This window comes from Schistocerca cancellata, chromosome 3, assembly GCF_023864275.1.
Source record: "Schistocerca cancellata isolate TAMUIC-IGC-003103 chromosome 3, iqSchCanc2.1, whole genome shotgun sequence".
Lineage (NCBI taxonomy): Eukaryota > Metazoa > Arthropoda > Insecta > Orthoptera > Acrididae > Schistocerca > Schistocerca cancellata.
Window position 1 is genome coordinate 377,154,207 of NC_064628.1, and position 22,846 is coordinate 377,177,052.

At 41.9% G+C, this 22,846-nt stretch overlaps 1 protein-coding gene across 5 annotated transcripts in view; it reads left to right on the forward strand.

The window, feature by feature from the left end:
- Positions 1-22,846, forward strand: part of LOC126175067 (kelch-like protein 28) — a 220,440-nt gene that overhangs the window by 37,876 nt on the left and 159,718 nt on the right. The window contains exon 1 of one of the 5 annotated variants that reach the window (XM_049921595.1): positions 19,411-19,527. The exons of the other annotated variants lie outside the window; for them this stretch is intronic. The gene's annotated coding sequence lies outside the window, so the exon portion shown is untranslated. Of the gene's footprint in view, positions 1-19,410; positions 19,528-22,846 lie in introns of those variants that run through there. 5 annotated transcript variants of the gene reach the window in all.

Below are 22,846 nucleotides of genomic sequence, written 5' to 3' on the forward strand. Positions count from 1 at the left end.
CAGAGGCACCATTGAGTGGCATATTCATTTCTTATCTTAGCTGCATCTGTTATTATGTCTCATTTATGCAATTGTCATCTGGAAAAGTCCTATTATAATTTCTGTTGAATCCTCCCAAATCCTTCTCATGGGGGATAAGGCATTCCTTATCTTCTCTGTCACCAGGTTATGCAGTATTTCCCAGACGTTGTTTGTAAGATGTCCTCTCACGAGTTATTCACATCTTAATATGCATCAATAGTTCTTGGCTCATCAGCACTTGTTGGTTTCTGGTCAAACTTTTTCTTGTCTTGTTTCACTTACAAGTTTTCATAACTTGTTACTCCACAATGCCTCGGTGATATATCCTGCGACCACATCTACTTGCAATACAGGTTGCTGGACTATAGTACCACCGCTGGTTACACAACGTGGCCCAGGTTCACAAAAAACATGTTGGCCAACAGGTATTCACTGGTATGTTTACAAGTTGGCCAGCAGCGAAATCCACGGGAATGTGCAGTGCCCCACTAGTGCATCCCCAGTACTTGCATTACCACAGTCAGCACTTCGTTCACAGCACAACTTTAGCTATGCAGATAATGTATTTGCCAAACACAGAGCTGGTGTCCATCTGCTGGGCTTGTATATAAGTGACAGCTCGGCACCAGAGCAGCCAGTTCCAGCTGCAGCGCTGTTCCCAGAGGATCAAAACTGAAGCATCAACAATGAGAAATTCAGCAGTTGCTGGAAGCCATAGCTCTCTGCAGACCATAGCCTCATCAGACTCAGTGATTCAGGAGCGTACACCACTCATTGAACTAAGATTAATGGATAGCTGTTAATGTCAGCGACTAACATCTTACAGGACTTAGAAAAATTCTTTGACACTCATCCTACAAGTTAACTGGGTTACCAGTGACTAACTTCCCTTTGAAAACTATTCAAGATCTTTTATTTATGTATCATTCAGCATTGCCTGGACTTTGTTAGGCTTCAGTTAATTTATAAATTACCTCATTGCTGGTCTTCAGCTCCAAAAAATATACAAACCTCTGACTTGCTGATAATTCTTCTTATATCTGTAGAAGAATCAACTTCTACCAAAACCAGGACTCACCAAATCTGTATTATAGGTGGTGGGGGGGGGGGGGGGGGGCTTTTTTTATGCCTTTAATTACAAAATGTGATTAGAGGTTAACCATCTGGGTACATTTAATTTTTAACAAACTCCAAACTTCTGAATAAGAACAAGAATATCAGTACACCAGTATTTACATTATTATTATTATAATCTTCTGGTTGTTGGTATGCTTTGACCCCACAGTCAGTGCAGAAGATTCTTTGCAACCTCCGATTACTTTGCGTGTCATGATGCCAAGTACAGCTTTAATGTTCTTGGGATGTGCTGTGCTCATGTAGAATACCTCACACAAAAAAATAAACATATGAAACAAGACTTGCTCCTTAATAAATCCTCTTACATAATAATTAATCTTTTTAAGTTCTGAACATACAAATCTTCTGCTAATAAAGCTTGTTCATTTATATTCAAAATTAGTATGAGATTTCATCCTCAGTTAATAAAATGATTTATTTCCTAAAACTTTAGCTAAAAAAAAAAATAAAAAATATTTCTGAGAAATCTTGTACCTTCACAACTTGAGTTCTCCAATGGACAATTATTATTGATTTCTTTTTTGTGCTCTGCTGGAATAAAGCACTTATGATGCTGTACTATCTGGGATCACTAATTGTGTGTGTGCAGTTCTGCTTTGATCACCTCACTCAGGGTTTCCAGGAGTTAACTGCCTGAGAGGAATTGACATTGTTTGCACTTTTGGACTATTGTTGTGATTTTTTATACCATCTCGTACTCTTCTTGTTGATAATCAGTCTATACTGTCTTGGACTGTATCTGTCAGACATCAACAGAAAGCTCTTCTCCAACTGTCTGTGACATTATCGTGCTGCAAGCATCCTGATTGGCTAAGGGTGTGCCAATATTTGAGAATGTATCAGCTATATTTTAATTTGTAGGAACATTTTGAGGCCTGTGGTTGACCTGTAAGCCTAAATCCTGGATTAAATCTCAATATTTAAAGTTTTCTATTGATTTTTAACAGCTGCTATCCCAAGAAAACAGTAGGGTATTAGAAAACTTTTATCCATTATGAATAAGGTAATATAATAATGTATTGCACTAATAACACATCATAAGAGCCCTTGATTACAAAAAGAATGAAAATATCTCGTACAAGGGAAAGGAAATTGTTTGAAATGGTCAAGAAATACTGTACTGTGTTAAAGAAAGTTAGTAAAACAACAGAAGTCTCTGTTTACTGTATGAAATCAATAAATAATATAGTAAAATGGCCCTTGATTACAAAAAGAATGAAAATATCTCGTACAAGGGAAAGGAAATTGTTTGAAATGGTCAAGAAATACTGTACTGTGTTAAAGAAAGTTAGTAAAACAACAGAAGTCTCTGTTTACTGTATGAAATCAATAAATAATATAGTAAAATGAAATTGTTATAATGTCAAGTTTAACACATATATTTCAGAATGACACAACACACATAAGTCACAGAGTAAGTTGACAAGCAAGACATGTGTACACGTTAGCATTCGAATGAGCACTGAGTCCCAATCTAGCGGCCGGTGCTCGGCTGGCCGCTTAGGTGGCACAGCTGCATGGCTGGCAGACAGCGCCACACGTAGAGGACGCGCGTAATTGCGCGGCGGCGCTTTGAATGATTGGCGAGTCACAACACTTTTCCCCCCTTTGAAATTGTTGCACTGGTCTTGATGGAGGTGTCATGCAGATGGCTAACGTCCATAGGCGTTGTTTGACTCGCCGTAAAGTCTCGAGGAGGAGGCTTCCCGTACGGACGGAAGTGTCCCTGATGATAACAGGTCGAGATGACAGGAGACGTAGGGGTCAAATCTGCTGGGTCCCCATGCACCAATCTGCCCGTTGCGGCAAGTCCAGTTGATATGACAGGAGACATGGGCGATGTGTCGGCGTCCGTTGGAGGAGGAGGCGAGTAGATTTGCTCTGACAGAGGATGGTCATCCAGTTCCTGCATGGGCACGTCTCCTGGTGGCGTCCGTTCTTGTGCTGGCATTGTGATGACGGTGAGAGGGCTGTGTTGTGAGTATTGAGAGATGCCAAGATCCCGAGCATCAGGTAGAGCCAAAGGTGGTGTAGCGGCATTGGAACAGGCGTTGCTGGCACACGAGGCCGAAGCTGGTCCGAATGACGCACTGCAACACCCGTGTCCATCTGGATTTCATACAGGCATCTGCCATGGTGTTTTAAGATGCGGCCCGGGCTCCATTTTGGCCGCCTGCCATATCCCCGTACCCAGACGAGGTCGTCGGCGGTGAACCGGCCAAGTGAAGGCACCCACGGCCGGGAGGTGGAAGGCCGCAGAAGATGAAGTAGCATGTGGGGCTGTCGGCCATGTAAGAGCTCAGCCGGGCTGTGGTCGCCCATGGGGGTGAAACAGTAAGACGCCAGAAACTGGAGAAGCGCATCATCATCAGCAGAAGAAGTCAGAAGTTTCCGCACCTGAGCCTTAAATGTGCGGACCAGTCATTCAGCTTCACCGTTGGATTGTGGATGGAACGGCGGGGCCGTGACGTGCATAATGCCGTGACGAGCACAAAAATTGCGGACCATTATCAGTAACAAGAGTAGAGGGGAGGCCTTCCAAAGAAAAAATGCGGGCGAGAGCACTGGTGGTTGCCGCGGTGGTAGGTGACGTGCAACAGACAATGAAAGGAAAGTTAGAGTAGGCGTCAATTACGAGTATCCAATAAGTACCTAAAAAGGGTCCCGCAAAGTCAGCATGAATGCGCTCCCAGGGCTTCTCAGGCGAAGGCCACGGTGACAAAGATGACTTCGGGGCAGCGGCCTGTGACGCACAAGGGGCGCAGGCAGTGACCATGTGTGCTATTTCAGAGTCGATGCCAGGCCAGTACACATGACGGCGCGCCAGAGATTTTGTGCATGACACACCCCAGTGCCCTTGGTGAAGGAGGCGCAAGACTGAAGCACGCAAAGACGCAGGTACCACAACACGCGGCGAAGCATTGTCAGTGGAGAGGAGGATAACACCATCCCTAGCCATGAGGCGGTAGCGCAAAGTGTAGTAGTTCCACAACAGATCAGAAGTCTTAGTGGACGGGCGATCTGGCCAACCCTTCTGAATACAGTGTAAAACCTGGGAGAGGGTAGGGTCAGAACCCGTAGCAGCCGCCAGCCTGTCCCCAGTGATGGGGAACCCGTCCACAACCCGCTGCTCGGCAACATCCAGGTGGAAACACAAAAGTTCGTCCCTATCGAATGCCTGATCAGGACCCATGGGAAGGCGAGACAGAACATCAGAATCTGCATGTTGAGCCGTTGGCCGGAAATCAATCTCATAATTGAAACGAGACAAGTAAAGAGCCCAATGCTGGAGGCGGTGTGCAGCCTTGTCGGGAAGTGACATTGATGGATGAAACAAGGAAACAAGTGGTTTGTGATCCGTAACAAGATGAAATTTTGAGCCATAGAGAAAAACACCAAACTTATGAAGAGCATAAATAATGACCAAAGCTTCTTTCTCAATTTGAGAATACTTTTGTTGGGCATCCGTGAGCGTTTTGGAGGCGTAAGCAATGGGTTGTTCCCAACCGTCAGAAAAATGGTGCGCAAGTCTGCACCAACCCCATATTGAGAGGCGTCTGTGGCAAGAACAAGATGTTGGCCAGGTCGATAAGTAGCCAGGCATGGGGCCTGTTTCAGTATAGTCTTCAATTTCTGGAAAGCCGCTTCGCATGATGCGGACCAGTGAAAAGGCACGTTTTTATGCAACAGGCGATGCAACGGCTGAGCCACCGAAGCCGCAGATGGTAAAAACTTGTGATAGTATGCTATTTTACCCAAGAAGGCCTGCAGTTCCTTAACAGATGTAGTGCGAGGAAGGGCATCGATTGCAGCGAAAGTTTGTTGAAGTGGACGAATACCATCCCGAGAGAGTTGAAACCCCAAGTACATGATAGATGCCTGAAAAAATTGTGGTTTCTGAAGATTACACTTAAGACCGGCAGTCTGTAAGACATGAAAAAGTGTATGGAGATTTTGAAGATGTTCTTCAGTGGTGGAGCCAGTGACAACAATGTCATCCATGTAATTGATACACCCAGGGACAGGGAGCAATAATTGTTCCAAGAATCACTGAAAGAGAGCAGGGGCGCTAGCAACCCCGAATGGCAAGCGTTGGTATAGATAGAAGCTGAAAGGTGTGTTAAGGAACAGAAACTGCCGGGAAGCAGCGTCGAGAGGAAGTTGATGATAAGCTTCTGACAGGTCAATTTTAGAAAAATACTGGCCTCCAGCAAGTTTACTGAACAGTTCTTCAGGACGGGGCATAGGGTAAGTGTTGATGAGGCATTGAGCATTTACAGTGGTTTTGAAATCGCCACAGAGACGAATATCACCATTTGGCTTAGCAACGACAACGACAGGAGAGGACCACTCACTGGAAGTGACAGGAAGCAAGACCCCTGAAGTAGTGAGACGATCCAACTCCCGTTTTACCCGATCACGAAGGGCCACAGGAATGGGCCGAGCCCGAAAAAACTTAGGCCGAGCAGTGGGTTTGAGTGTGATATGAGCTTCAAAGTCGTTTGCACGGCCTAACCCAGGAGAAAAAAAGGGACGAAAATGTCGTTGACAAGGAATCCAGTTGAGCATAAGGAATAGCATCAGAGACGATATTGACAGAGTCATCTATGGAGAACCCAAAAACGCAAAAGGTATCGAAACCAAAAAGATTTTCTGCGTTGCTCTAGTCGACCACAAATATGAGAACAGTGCGAACGACGGATTTGTAAGATACCTCAGCATTAAACTGTCCCAAGAGAGAAATCTTCTGTTTATTGTACGTCCGTAATTGCCGAGTGACAGATGACAGGAGTGGAGAACCCAACTGAAGATACGTCTGAGAATTAATTATAGTGGCAGCAGAACCAGTATCCACTTGCATGCGAACATCTCAACCAAGGATTTGGACAGTCAGGAATAACTTCCCTGAAAGGGAAGAAGTGCAATTGACAGACAACACAGAATCAGAATCAGCGTCATATTCATGAACATAATGTATGCGGTCAGATTTTCAAACGGAAGACACATGATCTTTCTTTTTGCAATTGTGACACGCAGCCCAACGTTGGGGACAGTCCTCGCGTGAATGTTTCATAAAACACCGAGGACATGAGGGAAGTTGCCGGGGGTTTTGCTGCAGTTTCTTAGCGGGTTGTTTACGGCTAGGCCGAGGCTGCACGTGGGAGCGCACTGCGGCCACGTCGGCCGGCGGGCCCGCGCCGCACGCGTCGTCAACAGCGCACAGAGGTTGTATTTCCCCGACATCACCCCACGCCTCTATTTGCGCCCCAGTGGCGCGAGAAATTTCAAAAGACTGCGCAATGGAGAGAACTTCATCTAGAGTCGGATTCACCAACTGAAGGGCACGTTGCCGAACTTCTTTGTCGGGTGCCGACCGGATAATAGCATCCCGTAGCATGGAATCGGCATAGGATTCTTTGTGAACGTCAGTAACAAATTGACACTTTCGACTGAGGCTGTGAAGTTCAGCAGGCCAAGCGCGATAGGATTGATGTGGCTGTTTTTGACAACGATAAAAGGCAACACGAGAGGCTACCACATGCATTTGCTTTTGAAAATAGACAGACAGAAGTGAGCACATTTCAGCAAAGGACAAAGACGCAGGATCCTTCAAAGGAGCCAATTGCGACAACAACCGATACATTTGAGGTGAAATCCAGGAAAGGAACAGAGACTTACATGGTTGTTCGTCCGTGACATGAAATGCCAAGAAGTGCTGTCGAAGACGTTTTTCATAATCAGACCAGTCTTCCGCTGTCTCGACGTAAGGAGGAAAAGGAGGTATAGCCAACGACGAGAAACGTCCCGCATTTGACGCCGTGACGAAATCGCGAATCGCCGCTGTTAGAAGTGTTCGCTGTTCAAGGAGATTTTGCAATAGTTGCTCGACAGTAGCCATGGAACCCTGTGGGTCAACGGTGAAAAGGAAAAATCCACTACCTCGTCGCCAATTGTTATAACGTCAAGTTTAACACATCTATTTCAGAACGACACAACACATATAAGTCACAGAGTAAGTTGACAAGCAAGACATGTGTACACGTTAGCATTCGAATGAGCACTGAGTCCCAGTCTAGCGGCCGCTGCTCGTAGAGGACGCGCGTAATTGCGCGGCGGCACTTTGAATGATCGGTGATTCACAATAGAAATTAATGTTGGAAATTGGCTAACTGGCTGCTATCACTTATTACTTGTCTGTTTTGTTTAATAACGTTGTCTGTTTTGTTTAATAACATTGTCTTCACATTCCTCAACTGAAGTTATGATATTTTTACAATGTACTCCCTTGAAGTAACTCAGAAGATCGGCAGAGACAGTTCAGGGGATAAAGCAACAGAATATACACAAGATGCATTGCCTCATATATACAGGCAAATTACAATTACTCAATGCTCCATGAAATAATTAAGACTTATTAACTCCCTCAAAATGTGACACTCTCATGATGTTAATAATACCTCAAATAAAGTACTAAAATCCTGCTCTTCAGTATGTTTTTAATCACATTTGTAGCACATCACGAAGGATATTTCCAGGTAGACTGGAACATGCTCTTGTCAAATCCCTGTACAGAAAAAGGCAGTAAGACAGATCTCAATAATACCTGTCTAGTCCCACTGCTTACCTCCTCCTCAAGAGTTACTGAAAAAAATATGTATGCATCTATGATAACCCTCCTCATACTTGTATTGTATTGTATTATATTAAACCAGGGACCTAGAAATGATGGAGGGGCTTCATCCCAATGTAGCCCTCAGTGGTTCACAACCCCACAACAGCAGGCTACAGCAGTCCTCACATCCCACCCCACCGACACCCCACACCGAACCCAGGATTATTGTGTGGTTCAGTCCCCATAGTTCTCTTTGTTGACGATGCAGTATTATAATTGAGCCTGATAGAGTATTTTCAGTACTTGAAAATGTAAATATTTTCTTGAAAATATCATAGGAAGAGGTTACAATTACAATCCATGAAAGATGCAACTAACTTCTAGCTAGCAGATCTAATCCTTTGTCATCTGTTTACGTGCTGAAATAAAGCAATGATTCTGCATTCAGATGATTTTTATTTATGGTAATGGTGGTGGTGGTCTTCAGTCTGAAGATGTTTGATGCAGCTCCTAATGCCAAACTATTTTGTGCCCTACATCCGTTCAAATCTGCTTACTGTGTTCATGCGTAGGTCTCCTTCTACAATGTGTGCTTCCCACTATTCCATAATGGCTGAGGATGTGCCCTATCAACTGAACCCCTCTTTTAGTCAAGTTTTATTGTAAATTTCTTTCTTCCCCAAATTATTCTGTAGCACCACATTGCAATAGCTTCTGTTCATTTCCCATCTGCATAACATATCATCCACATTTCACATCTATTCGAGTTACACTCCACAAAAATACCATTCACCATCTACCTTCAGAAAAGACTGCCTGACTCTTAAGTTTGTAATGTAAATTGAAGATGGAGAGGGAAGAAAGGAAAGGAAAAGGAAGCAACTCATTATGTTAGCTGCATGGAGACTTTATGTGGAGTCAGTGGTGCAAAGTAAGAGTCCGTGCTGGACTGGGATTCAAACTTGGGGTCTCCTGCTTACTAGGCCATTAGGTGAACCACTATGCCATCCAGACACAGTGTCTATCACAACTGCACGAGCTATATCGTTATGCCCCTCAGCTGACACACATTCCCACCTAGTGCCTTCTATCTTTAGTCCCCATCCATGTGCTCCATGCTCACTACTTTGAGATTCCCGCTGGAGGTTGAACATGATTGTGCCTTTGTACTGAAGTTGGTGGATTCATAGCCCATTGAGGTGAATCAATTATATGAATGCAGTGTATCTGTTATTTTGGACATGCATTCATGTAATTTATTTGCCTCAAAGTGCTATAAATCCCCCAACTTCAGTACAAATGCACAATCATACTAGACCTGCAGGAATCTCAGAGTAGGGAGCATGGAGCACATGGAGGGGAACTGTGGATAGATGGTGTTAGGTGAGAATGTGGGTCGGCTGGTAGGGGTACCGGGGTAGCTCATGCAGTTACAATAAACAGTGTGTCTGAGTGGCCGAGACGTTGATGCAAGTGCCAAATAAGCAGGAGATCTCAGGTTCAAATCTCAGGCTGGCACGCATTTTCACTTGTCACCGCTGATTCTGCGTAAAGTCCCGATGCAGCTGATATCATTAGTTCCTTCCTTTTCCTTTCCTTTCTCCCTGCCTGAATCTTCAATTTACATAAAGTGTATCACAGCTGCGCATTCCATGTGGCGTCTTCTTTAGGAAATGTCTGAAAGAAGAGACACCACAAGTTTGTATAACTTAAATTTATATTCGATGTTAAAAAAGTCCTTTTTTTCTGAAATACTTTTCTTGCTATTACTGTTTTCTCATTTCCTAATTAATTCCCTCAGCATCACTTCATTTAATGTGGCTACATTCCATTAGTCTTGCTTTACTTTGTTAATGTTCATCTTGTAACCACTTTTCAAGACAATATCTATTCCACTCAACTGCTGATTCAAGTCCTTTGGCACCTCCGACAGAATGACAGTGTCATCAGCAAACTTAAATGGTTTTATGCCTTCTCCCTGAATTTTAATTCCCTTTCCGAATTTCTCATTCTTTTCCCTTACCATTTGCTGTATGTACAAAATGTATAACATTAGGCATAGGCTAAAACCCAGTCCTAATCTTGTCTCAACTACAGCTTCCATTTCATGTCCTCTGACTCTTATGACTGCAGTCTGGTTCCTGTACAAGTTGTAAGTGTTGTGACAAGTCTGAGTAGACTTCACAACCTGAGACAAGGTGGACAAGTTGCTGCCTGTGTACTCTTGCTGTTGGAACTGGAATATCACTGAGGTGGCTCGGTGTAAGGCATCAGAGACTTCTGTCTGCTGCAATGGAGAATTTAATTACCACGTGCTGTGGCCGATGCTGTGGTGACTCAACCCCTATGTGATCAAAGGCAGGGGTTGGTCTTAACAAAGATGGGCAGATGAAATAGAAATACTTTCCACTCTGACCTAGCAGCATTCTTGTCGTAGACTACTACCAACACCGAGACATACTCCATGCCACCCAACTGTCTGATGTGCACCAGTCAGCTTTCCCTGTGCGTATCCACTTCATCTACTAACTCCTAGTCTATGTGTCACTGCTAGATCTGATGGACCCACCAAGAGGGAACCGTATACAGTGTAAATTCATCCAGTCTCTTGGTGTCTGCAAGGGGTCCTGGGTTCAAAACTTGCACTACTGCACAGTGGGCACCCAAACCACCACCAGAGTTGCCACCCATGTGGGGCACTCATGCACTGCTACCACAGAAATGCCGATGCCAGACTTGCATGCATAAGGCCACTGATGCTGCATCCTTTGCCGAGGCTGGTTGCCAATCCAGCTGTCACACACTATTACAGTCAAAGATGCCAGATTATGCTTTAGTGAAAAATCCAGGCTGGAGTATGACAATATTATGAAAAGGATAGTAGCTACTCACCATATAGAGGAGATGCTGAGTCGCAGATAGGCACAACAAAAAGACTGACAGAAACTAAGCTTTTGGCCAACAAGGACTTCATCAGAAATAGACAACACACACACACACACACACACACACACACACCACACACACACACATATGCAGAAATGTAGTTCTCACACACATGTCCACAGTCTGGGCTAATTGCAAATAACTTAATGGGGGCACTGTCACACTTCATAAAGTACCGGTGGTTACAAGTAACAGAACAGCAGTCTTTTTTAGAGTAGGGAGAGCAGAAACAAAAGATGTCCAGAGACAGACTGAAAATGACGTTCACATTGATAAAACAGGCAGCCAGAAAGCAAATTTTAATGTAAAAAATCCATGCAGATAGCCTCTGATTGAAACTAGAGATACCCATAATTGACAGGAAAATTAGGTTCATCCAGTTGTAATTCAGCCAGTGCACAAAATCAGTTATCCTGCTTGCATCAGAATATCCGAGGAGAAGGGGTAAGTTTAATGAGTTTCTTATTTTTGTTGAAGAATTAGAGTTGAACAAACCAGTTGAACCTTGTGTGACCACTGGTGTAGATATGTTAATGTTACAGGTTTCAAATTAGCTTCTTACTTCTGTAGAGAAAATATGGAGAAAGGAGGAGTTGCCACATTTGTCAGAAACTGTTTTGATTTCAATAATATTGACATTAATAAATTTTTCTCAGAGCAGCACTTAGAAGCTTGTGCAACGAAAGTAGTATTTTATAAGTCCTTTATAATAGTAGGTAAAAACAGATCACCTTCAGGAAATTTTAACCTCCTCATAAAAAATCTGGAAATAGTGGTTGCTGTTGATTTTAATGTGGATTTATTGAAAAGTTCTGTCAGTGATCAATTTTTGCGGTCATTAAGATTATCATCCAATTTAGTTCCTACTGTGAACTTTGCAACTAGGATAAGTAAATGCTCTGAGACAGCTATCGACAATATCTTTGTAGACAAATCTAGGGGGAAAACCGTCATATCACAAAACCAATAGTAAATGGGCTATCTGATCATGACATGCAGCATCTTGTGTTAAATGTTGAAACTTGTCAGGATAAAAAAATCTATTAAATCTGAGTGCAGGATGGTATTAAATAAGTCAAAAATTGAGAAATTCAGGAAATTGCTCAAAGACATGAAGTGGATAGATGTTTACAATACTTCTAACTCAAATGGAAAATACAAAGCATTCATTAATGAAGTTACCTCCGCTTCTGAAAATTGTTTTCCCTTAAAGGTAACTCAAATCACACAGGAGTCAAAAAATAAACAGTAGATTACACAAGAAATAAAGATATCACGCGGGACAAAAAGGAGACTGTATCTACTATCTAGGAGCAGCTCTGATCTTAACATTGTCATGCATTACAAAAAATACTGCCAAATATTGAAGCAAGTAATCCAGAAATTGAAGTAGCTTTATTATGAGAAAAAGATAATTACATCAGGCAATAAAATAAAAGCTGTTTGGTATATAGTGAAGACAGAGACAGGTGGGGCCAAAAAGGAAGAGGAATAGATAATTCCAAAAATATATGAGACTTTGGTAACAAGTGCATGTAGTGTAGTTAAACAAGTACTTCATTTCTATTACTGACAGCTTGGGGTAATCAGATTCGATTAGCAGTACAATGGAGTATCTGAGACCAGTCTTTAAAAATAACTTCAGTAAAATGGAAATGACACTCATGTCTCCCAAAGAAGTAGCATCCATCACAAAATCTTTAAAATCTAAGTATTCTAGTGAGTGTGAAAACATATTAATGAAGTTAATCAAAGAGTGCTCATGCGAGTTGAGTTCTGTCTTAAGTTATTTGTGTAATCAACCTCTTATCAGTGGAACATTTCCAGACTGGCTAAAATATGCTAAAGTTAAGCCTCTTTACAAGAAGGGGGATAAAAGAGATACCATCAAACTATTGACCAATTTCACTTTTGCTGGCTTTCTCAAAAATATCTGAAGAGGTTGTGTTCACGTGTCTCCTTAAGCATCTGACTGCAAATAATATATTGTCCAAGTCACAGATTGGATTTCTTAAGGGTTCTGATATAGACAAAGCTATTTACATTTACAGTGAGAATTTACTGAATTCATTGCATAATAAATTAGAGGATACTGCATTTTCTGTGACCTGTCAAAAGCCTTTGACTTTGTGAACCACACCATTCTCTTAAGTAAATTAGAATATTATGGTGTCACTGGCAATGCTGTGAAATGGTCTGAGTCTTATCTGTCTAATGGAAACAAAGGGTGTCATTCCAAAATACCTGTGCAGTAAGCAGTCAGTCTTCATCTGATTGGGAATTAATTAATGTGGTGTTCCTCAAGGTTCCATCTTGGGTCCCGTGCTTTTTCTTGTGTACATTAATGACTTCTTGTCTGTTACATTGCCAGATGCTAAGTTTGTTTTGTTTGCATATGATACAAACATTGCAATAAATAGCAAGTTAAGAACAGATTTAGAAATGGCTGCTAATCAAATTTTCACCGACATTCTTAAATGGTTTAAAGCTAATTCACTGTCATTAAACTTTTAAAAGACAAACTATATGCTGTTCACTACCTGTAAGAGATTTCCTTTTAGCATGAGTATAACATATGAAGACATACAGATCGAAGAGGCTGACAGTGTTAAATTTCTGGGATTACAACTCAATAATAAATTCAGTTGGGAAGGGGATACCACAGAATTTCTTAAGCACCTAAACAAGTCTGTATTTGCAGTGAGAATGATGTCTGACATAGGAGATATAAATATAAAAAAAACTTGCATACTTTTCTTACTTTCATTCTATTATGTCATATGGTATCATAGTCTGGGGTAACTTGTCAAACTGAGCAAAAGTTTTTGGGGTGCAAAAGTATGTGATAAGAATCATTTGTGGTGTAAATTGAAGAACATCATGTATAAACCTGTTCAAGGAACTTTGTATTCTAACCACTGCTTCTCATTATATTTATTCCTTAATGAACTTTGTTGCAAGTAATATATCTCTATTTCCAACCAACAGCCTAATACATAGTATCAATACTAGGAATAAGAACAATCTACATAAAGACCTAAAATCATTTACCTTGGTCCGAAAAGGGGTCTAATATTTATGAACACACATTTTCAATAAATTGCGAGCAACCATTAAAAACTTGGTTTCAGATAAAGCACAGTTTAAACGGAGTTTGAAAGACTTTTTGCTAGACAACTCCTTCTACTCTATAGATGAATATCTTAACAGGGGCCAGCATAAATAAAAATGAGAATCATCTCATTTTTTGGGTCTGTGGAATGAAAACTGAACATAATGTAATCTAAAAGTCTCTGGCTGGTGAGGCTGGCCTCAGCAGTCAGAGACTGTGGTCATGTATGTGTGAGTTACGTTTGCGTGAATGTGTGTGTGTTTGTTGTCTATTTCCAATGAAGACCTTGTTGCCTGAAAGCTTACTGCCTGACAGTCTTTTTGTTGTTCCTATCTGCAACTCAGCATCTCCACTATATGGCAAGTAGCAACTATCCTTCTCATAATATTGTTATGCTTTACTGAGGCAGACAGTGATGCTGGGATCGCTGCATGCCTTTTAGTTGTCACCTTCACTACTGCACATGCATATAGAATGTATTTTCCATTTGAGCTCTATTGATTCCACGATCCTTGAGCTGCTGGTGTCATCTGCATCCTGAGGTAAGAGGCAGCTATCCTGGCAATTGATTGGAGTTCACATCATCCAACTCTATTACATAAATAACCATTTCCTCCCAGAATTTTATCACTGCTTGTTTCAAAATCACAATGAGTGTATTGAAATCAACATTGTCAAAAACTTTCTCTAAATCTACTAATAGTATAAATGTAGGTTTACCTTTCTTCAAGTTATCATCTAAGATACATCGCATCACCAATAATGCCTTGCATGTTTTTGCATTTCTCCAGAACTCAAACTTATCTTCCCCAAGGTCATCTTCTGCCAGTTTTTTCACTCTACTTTGTTGAAAACTGACATTTTGTGGCTATTTACAAAATACAGGTTGATTCTTGCAAAGAAGAAAACACAATGGCCAACATTTACTGCTTATTTCTCTGCAAGAATCAACATGTAGATTTTTCATTGTTCTGCAAATAATTTGTGTCAGTATGTTTCTGCCATGACTTTTTAAACTGTTGTTTCAGTAGTATTCACACTTGTCATCACCTGCCTTCTTTGAGATTGTAATTATTATATTCTTCCTGATGTCTGAGGGTATTTCACTTGTTTCATATGTGTTGCACACCAAATGGAATGTTTCTGACATGGCTGCCTTTCCCAAGGCTCTGAATAATCCTGAAGGAATGTCATGTACTCCAGGGGCCTTATTTCCTCCTAGGTCTTTCAGTGCTCTGTCAAACTCTATCCACAGCATGATATCTCCCATCTCATCTTCATTTATGTTCCCTTCCCTTTCTTTTCTCTCCTCTTGTCTCTGAAGATCTTTTTAATTTTCCTGTAGGCAACAGCTCTCCTTCCCGTAATCATGAATCCTTCTCCAGTCTTGCATTGTCTTCTAGGTATTCCTGCTTGCACATTTTGCATTTTCTGCCCATCATATTTTTTAGACTTCTATGTACCCTTTCACCTGCTTCATTTGATACATTTTTATATTTTCTTCTTTCATCAGTTAAATTCAGTATCTCCTATTTCTCATATATCTCATCTTTTTACCTATTTGATCCTCTACTGCTATACTATTTGTCATATACCAGCAATATGCCTGACAGATCAGCAGCCTTGCAGAGATCCCATATGTGCATACCTCGAAAGCATTGCCTCCCAGCACTTTAGTCACTGGCTAGTGTCATATTGCAACTAATCGAGGGAGTTCTTCCCTGCTGGGGATCTACTTCCCTCCACCAAGTCACATGCACAGAAATAGACCCACAACTATATCTCTGTGCACCAGCTATTTATAGTGGTGCAGCTCCACTAATTGGCAGTTCTCTGCTGACACTGTGGGCCAACTCATGCATTGCGAACACCACTTTTGATGAGTACACGCTGCTTCCTTCCAGTGAGAAACTTCGTTGGACTAATCTCTACGCACTGTCAACTTAATTCACTTTTTTTCCAGGTAAACACCTGACAGAAGACTGAGAGAATTTGGTCTTAAGTTTAGTAAGAAGAAGTTATTGTTTTGTCAATGCCCTGATGTGTTGTAATAAACCTTCCTCTCAAAGCTACCAATTTGTCTTCTATCGTATTCCTTCCCTTGTTTCATTTGTCGTTGCTTATTGCTCTTACTGAAATGCTCAACAGTCTTTGGTTCTTTAAATTTACCCAGGTTGTATCTCATTGATTTGCTACCATTTTCCAACTTCTTCAGTTTTAATCTTCAGTTCGTAGCCAATAATTTATGGTCAGGAGTACACAAGTGCCCTTGGGAATGTCTTGCAGTTCAAAATCTGTTTTAAAAATTTCTGTCTTAGCATTAATAAGCTGCACTGTATGACAAAAAAAATTTGGAGCACCCAGAAGATGTGGTCAGATGTCAATGTTATTTTGTAGAAGTACACACCATCAGCAGGTATGTGGATGATTACAGTTCCAATGCTTCATGACAAGTAGAATGGCCAACAGAGTACATTAGTATTGTTCTTGCTTGTTGCTGTTAGGTGTTAGGGTGTGTGCAGCAGCAATTTCATATTTTGCATGACCAATGTGAAGGACTTGGAGCTGTGACATATTCATGTGAGACATCATTATCAGCACCTGACAGAGACCGAAAGGAGTCTCATTGTGGGTCCCCATTTGAGTGGCTAGTTGAATCAAGATTTTTTGCACATATGGATCTGACTGTGGCTCAATGTTGGACAGCAAGGACCATGAGGTCTTGCCAACTTGCCATCAAGGTTCTGACTGATCACATGACGAGTACAAGGGAAATTTCCAGAATGAGAATTTCACTCTGCAGCGGAGTGTGTGCTGATATGAAACTTCCTGGCAGATTAAAACTGTGTGCCGGACTGATACTCGAACTCGGGACCTTTGCCTTTCGCGGGCAAGTGCTCTACCATCTGAGCTACGCAAGCACGACTCATGCCCCGTCCTCACAGCTTCACTTCTGCTAATATCTCATCTCCTACCTTCCAAACTTTACAGAAGCTCTCCTACGAACCTTGCAGAACTTTCTTTCAGGAGTGCTAGTTCTGCAGCCCATTACAGGGATGTTATTGTCATGTAATCACTCCTACACAGGCCTTGCATTATGAACAGGTGCTAGATCGTGTTGAAAGATGGTCACCATCCCCAAATTGCCCTCACCACCGCCTCCGAATTTTACTGTTGGCACTACACACGCTGGCAGATGATGTTCATCGGTCATTCGCCATACCCACACTCTGCCATTGGATCGCCACATTGTGTACCATGATTCATCACTTCACACAACATTTTTCCACTGTTCAGTCATCCAATGTTTATCCTTCATACACCAAGTCAGGCGTCGTTTGGCATTTACCGGCGTGATGTGTGGCTTATGAGCAGCCGCTCGACCATGAAATCCAACTTTCCTCACCTCCTGCCTAACTGTCATAGTACTTTCAGTGGATCGTGATGCAGTTTGGAATTCCTGTGTGATGGTTTGTATAGATGTCTGCCTATTAAACATTACGACGCTCCTCAACTGTTGGTGGTCTCTGCCAGTCAACAGAAGAGGTCGACCTGTACGCTATTGTGCAGTGTGTGTCCCTTCACATTTCCAGTTCACTATCACATCAGAAACATCACAACAGGAACATTGTATAAATGTTTAGGAGAGTGGAAATCTCGCGTACAGATGTGACACAAGTGACACCCAGTCACCTGACCACGTTCAAAGTCCGTGAGATCCGCAGAGTGCCCCATTCTGCTCTCTCACGACATCTAGTGACTACTGAAATTGCTGATATGGAGGACCTGGCAGTAGGTGGCAACACAATGCACCTAATATGAAAAACGTGTGGTTTTGGGGATGTCCAGATACTTTTGATCACATACTGTAACAAAACAACAGTCAAACGTGCTGACTGGGCTCTCCATGGAATATGAGGAGAATTATCTTGCTGTTTGTTTGTTTCTCTCTATCTTCCTACCTGTATTTTATAAATTCTTGTTGTACATATAAACTGTTGTATTTTTATTGTTATTGGTTTCTGTCTTTATTTTACTGAATTATCTCTGAAATTGATACTTTTATGTAGTTAATCTCTGGATCTTATGAATGCTCTAACAAAATTGTAATAATTTCAAATCCTGGACACATAAAGTAATTAAATATGGCAGTTTGACTAAATTGACAGTACGGTTTTCGAACAGAAGGTGGTCTTGTCCTTCTCCTGGTGAAGAAAGTAAGCAGTAGCTTCCCATCCAGGCAATATCTCTCATCCTGTATGTCCTGGAAAATGGCTCCAGAGTGTTAAACATTTACCTTGGAGTGTGACCTTTCTGGCCCTCCTTTCACTCAGCTTACTTTGCTGTACTGCACTATGACACCCAGACTGTTAATACATTGCATAAATGGTTTCCACAAAACTTGTTTCTCATCATGGGAAAAGATTACAAAAGTCCTCATACATTTATAATTGTATCAAAAAAAAAAAAAAAAAAAAAAAAAAAAACTGAGAAAATTGAAGGGGATTTAATCGGTTAGAAAGAATAAGACATCTTAATCCATCTGTCAGTTTCCTTCTACCTTCTATCCTTCTCTCATTATTTTCATCTCCCCTTGTTCTTATAACATGAAGGTCTCTCTCAACCTAAAATCTGAGTGACTGCTCTTCCCTTCTAACATCCCCTTTCATTTCTGAGGAAAGTACATAGAAGTTCGAAAAGCTAGGTAAAGTTTTTTCTTCTTTGAAGTATTTCTGTTGGCAGCGCTTGAAATTTCACTTCCTGGAGACAGTAAAAACTGGCCAGCAAATCATTCTCCTTGTAGTGTTAGTTTTATGGTAAATAACATCATTAGAAGTTAAATGAATCCTAAAAATTAAAAAAAATCTTCCATAAAAACTCCATTGTGGATGATAGGGTGTGGAGCATAGAGTCATATGTTTCATTTTTACTGTTAGAACAGTATCAGAAGTAAGTGATAGTTTGACCTGAAAAGTAGTTTACTTTCGTTATTTTCATTCACTTATGATGTGTGGTATTATATTTTGGGGTGACTCTTCCCATTCTCACAGGGTATTTTTGGCTCAGAAATAGATAGTTCAAGCAGTAAGTGGTGTAAGTTCATGAACTTCTTGTAGACCCCTGTTCATTAGTCTGGGTATTCTGACACTGGCCTCTCAGTATATATGTCGTTTCTTCTTAACAATGTCAGCTTATTCCCAAGAATTAGCAACTTTCACTCAGTTAATATGAGGCAGAAATCCAATCTGCATTTGGATCACACTTCCTTGACTCTTGTGCAGAAAGGTCTACAGTATTCTGCTGCATCCGTTTTCAAGAATGCAGAAATTTTAGCAATAATCGATGCACTTTCAAATCTAAACTGAAGAGCTTTCTCTGGGGTCACTGCTTCTATTCTGTCAAGGAATTCCTTGAAAAATTAAGCTGATTCAAGTGTTATATTGTTGACTGCATTTACAAAAACTTATAGCTTGATGTCTTTTTAGGATTCATAAACATTTTATGTTATCTGTTATTACTTTTATGTTGTAGTTTCCTGTACTAACACATTCCATGACCATGAAAATTTGCTTTTCAGTTTGGTCCTGTGGAACTAGACCTGTAAAATAAAAATAAAAAATAGGTTTGGCTCAAGATCTGTGCAACATGTGCAGTTATTAATTTTACATAATATTCATACTCCTCACTTTTTGTGAAGGTAAATACTTTAGCTGTGTGACCCAGATGATAATTACATGATACTACATGGCAATATAAAGTAATTGTTGTCTTAAGATAAAAAATTGATACATACTAAGCCATTTGATTACCATATTTATGTGTTGACACTATTTTAACATTTTATCCTGATTGACCTCAAGGAATATTCCACACTATGTTTCTCTTATTGTATGACTATTAATGTCTATTTCTCCTACAAGGTTATTTGTGCTTGTTTGAAAATGTGAAATATGAATTGTTAGATTGCCTTTTGAGGTGAACCATTTGTAGGTGTATTCAGCTATCATCTAATCTGTATTGGAACCTTGAGCAGTATGCTTCTGCTGTCAGCCAAAATTACAGTTAATGAACAGTCCTTTAAAGTTATTTATGTAAGGCAAGAACAAGAGAGGACCACGTACTGACTCCTATGGGATCCCATATTTTAAGGTTCCCTATTCTTATGAAGCAGTTTGCCAATGTAACCTTATGTTTTCTATTCCAAAGTTAATACTCCATCTTTGCCACGGGGATGTTGTAGTAACCATATAATACAAGAGATTGGTCCAAGTAACACAAATATGGCTTTATTCATGAAGCACTTAACAGTAATGGAAAACAGACTCTCACGGATCCCTATGTAATAAGATACAGTACACTGATGTGAACGGCACACTGGAAGGACATACAAGGAGACCCAGTTAGTGCTGCTCTGCACATATAAATGTGTGACTCACTGGCAGACAGCACTTTGGAGTCCTTGCCATGTGCACACCTCCCACAGCAGCTGGCCTGCACTAATACTGTTGGTGACCAGTTAAAACATGCACTTGGCATACTCACATTCAGCATGCTAGGCACAGGGTATAACACCTCTCTCCCTCATGCAAAATGGCCACCCAGATGACGGAGGAGATGCTGGTGACCCAACGAGAGACAAATCTGTCGGATGCAGAGCAGCGGTGGCTGGTGCTGATGTAGTGGGCAGGATGATGTGCCAGGTAGATACCTGTGCATAGGGGTGGAATGCACGGGGACATAAGCAGGTCCAAGGGTGGTAGGCCCACATGGTGCCTGACAACAGCACCGAAAAGGAGGGTGCCATCGCCTTCACGATGTCATCATCAGTAGGCTTGTCCCACTGCAGAAGCGTTGGGGCTGGACCCACTGTCAACAACAGCTGATGCAGTTGTGGAGAGGGGGCCTGTGGAGGTGACCTGAATGGAACAGCAGGCTGCGGCAATGGACCCAGGACTGGTGCCCAGCTCTGGAAAGCTGGAACCCCAGGCCCCTGCATGTGGAGGAGCCAGCCAATGGGATGGGGCCACCTCCACAGCAAGCGACAACAGGCTTTAGGCAGAGGGTGGTGGGGTGGGCTGCGGTGATGGGGGCTGCACTTGCCAACTGGTATCTTCCAGTGGCAAGCAGGGGCCCAACTGATAAAAGTGGAGCCCATTGGCCATAAGACATTACACAGGCAGTGTGCCCAGAAATGGACAACAGTGGCTGTAATCCGCTTTTGCCAGCAATCAAACCATCGCACCCCAAAGGCGATCCCAGCATGAAGCAGGCAGATGCAGCCAACTGTGGCAGTTGCAACACAGGCCACAGAAGTTGGAGGAGCTGCATGGATGCCAGCTGTGGAGCAACTCAGAACCCACAACAAACTTTTTCATTTGAGACTTGAACATACGCACTGGTTATCCACCTCACCATGTGACTGAGGGTGGAATGGCAGAGCCAAGCCATAACGTGATGAATGCCGTGATGGGAACAAAAGAATTGAAAGGCATGAGAAATGAACTGGGGCCTTTATTGGAAACTAGGAAAACATTTCAAAAGCTTATGAACTGTAACCTCAGGTGATGTTGATGCACACCAGAGAATGTGAGAAAACAGGGAAAATGCATCTGCAACCAGGAGCCAATAGAAATTCGAGAAGGGGCCCACAGAGTCAACATGAATGTGTTCACGGGGCTGGCATGGAGTGGGCCTCGGGGCCAGAGGCACCTTGGGAGCCTCCTATTGTTGGGAACACTGCTTACAAGCTGCAGTAAAAAGGAAAACTTCGCCATCCATGACCAAAAACATTCTCATAGCTAACAGTTCAGTGCACGAAAGTCCCTAATGGCCTTCATGGAGAAGATGTAGAACCTTGCACTGTAACACGACAGTAATGACTACACTGGGAGGGAAGTCTTCTGTGGACAACAGCAAAACACTTTCAAAAACAGAGAGGTGATACCATAAGGAAAAATAGTTGTGCAGGGGGTCCAAAGCCTGACCTGGCAGTTTATCTTGCCATCTCTGTTGAACAAACTGAACCACCTGGTGGAGAACTGGGTCAGTGGCAACATCATCTGCTACATGTGAGCTCATAAGTGAGAAACCCTTGACCGCAGTCTGCATTTCACTATCAAGGTGGAAGCAAAGCAAATCTTCAAGATCGAGGTTGAGATGAGGACCCACAGGAAGGTGCGACAAGGTGACTGGATTGGCATGTTTAGATGTTGGTTGAAAATGTATTTCATAATTGTATCAAGACAAGAACAGTGCCCAACATTGGAAGAACTGTGCTGCCATGTCAGGCAAGGAAGTGTGAGGGATAAACAAAGAAACAAAAGGTTTATCATCAGTAATGAGATGAAACTTGGAGCCATTAAAAAAAAACATGAAATTTCCTGAGAATGTAGACAATGGCAAGAACCTCTTTTTGTATCTGAGAGTAACGCTGCTGGGCCAGAGTGAGAGATTTAGAGGTGAAGACAACAGGTCGTTCATCAGTAGGACTATGCTGAGGCCGTACTGTTAGGTGTCAGTTGCTTCAAATGTATGCTGGTCCAGGTATAACATAACTAAATTAGGGGTCAAGATGAGTTTGGAATTCTACATTTGAAAAGCACGTTCACAATCCACGCTCCAGCAAGAAAGTACATTGTAACAAGGCATGCAGTGGGTGGACCAAAGTGGCTGCCCTGGTAGGAATTTATGGTAGTAGGCTATCTTTCCGAGGAAGGCCTGAAGCCCCTTTGTAGACAAGGGGTAAGGCATAGACATAAGAGCAGAGGTGTGGTCCAGAAGCGGGCAAATCCCATCCCAAAAGACCTTGAACCCCAAATAAATAACAGAAGGTTGAAAAAACTGAGATTTTGTGAGGTTACACCATAAACCTGTGGACTGTAGGACAGAAAACAAAGTGCACAAATTTTGCAAGTGATCGGCTCTGAAGGAGTCTGTGACAACATTATCCAGATAATTAATGCAACCTGGGACATGCATAGTCAGTTGCTGTAAAAATTGTTGTTAAATAGAAGGGG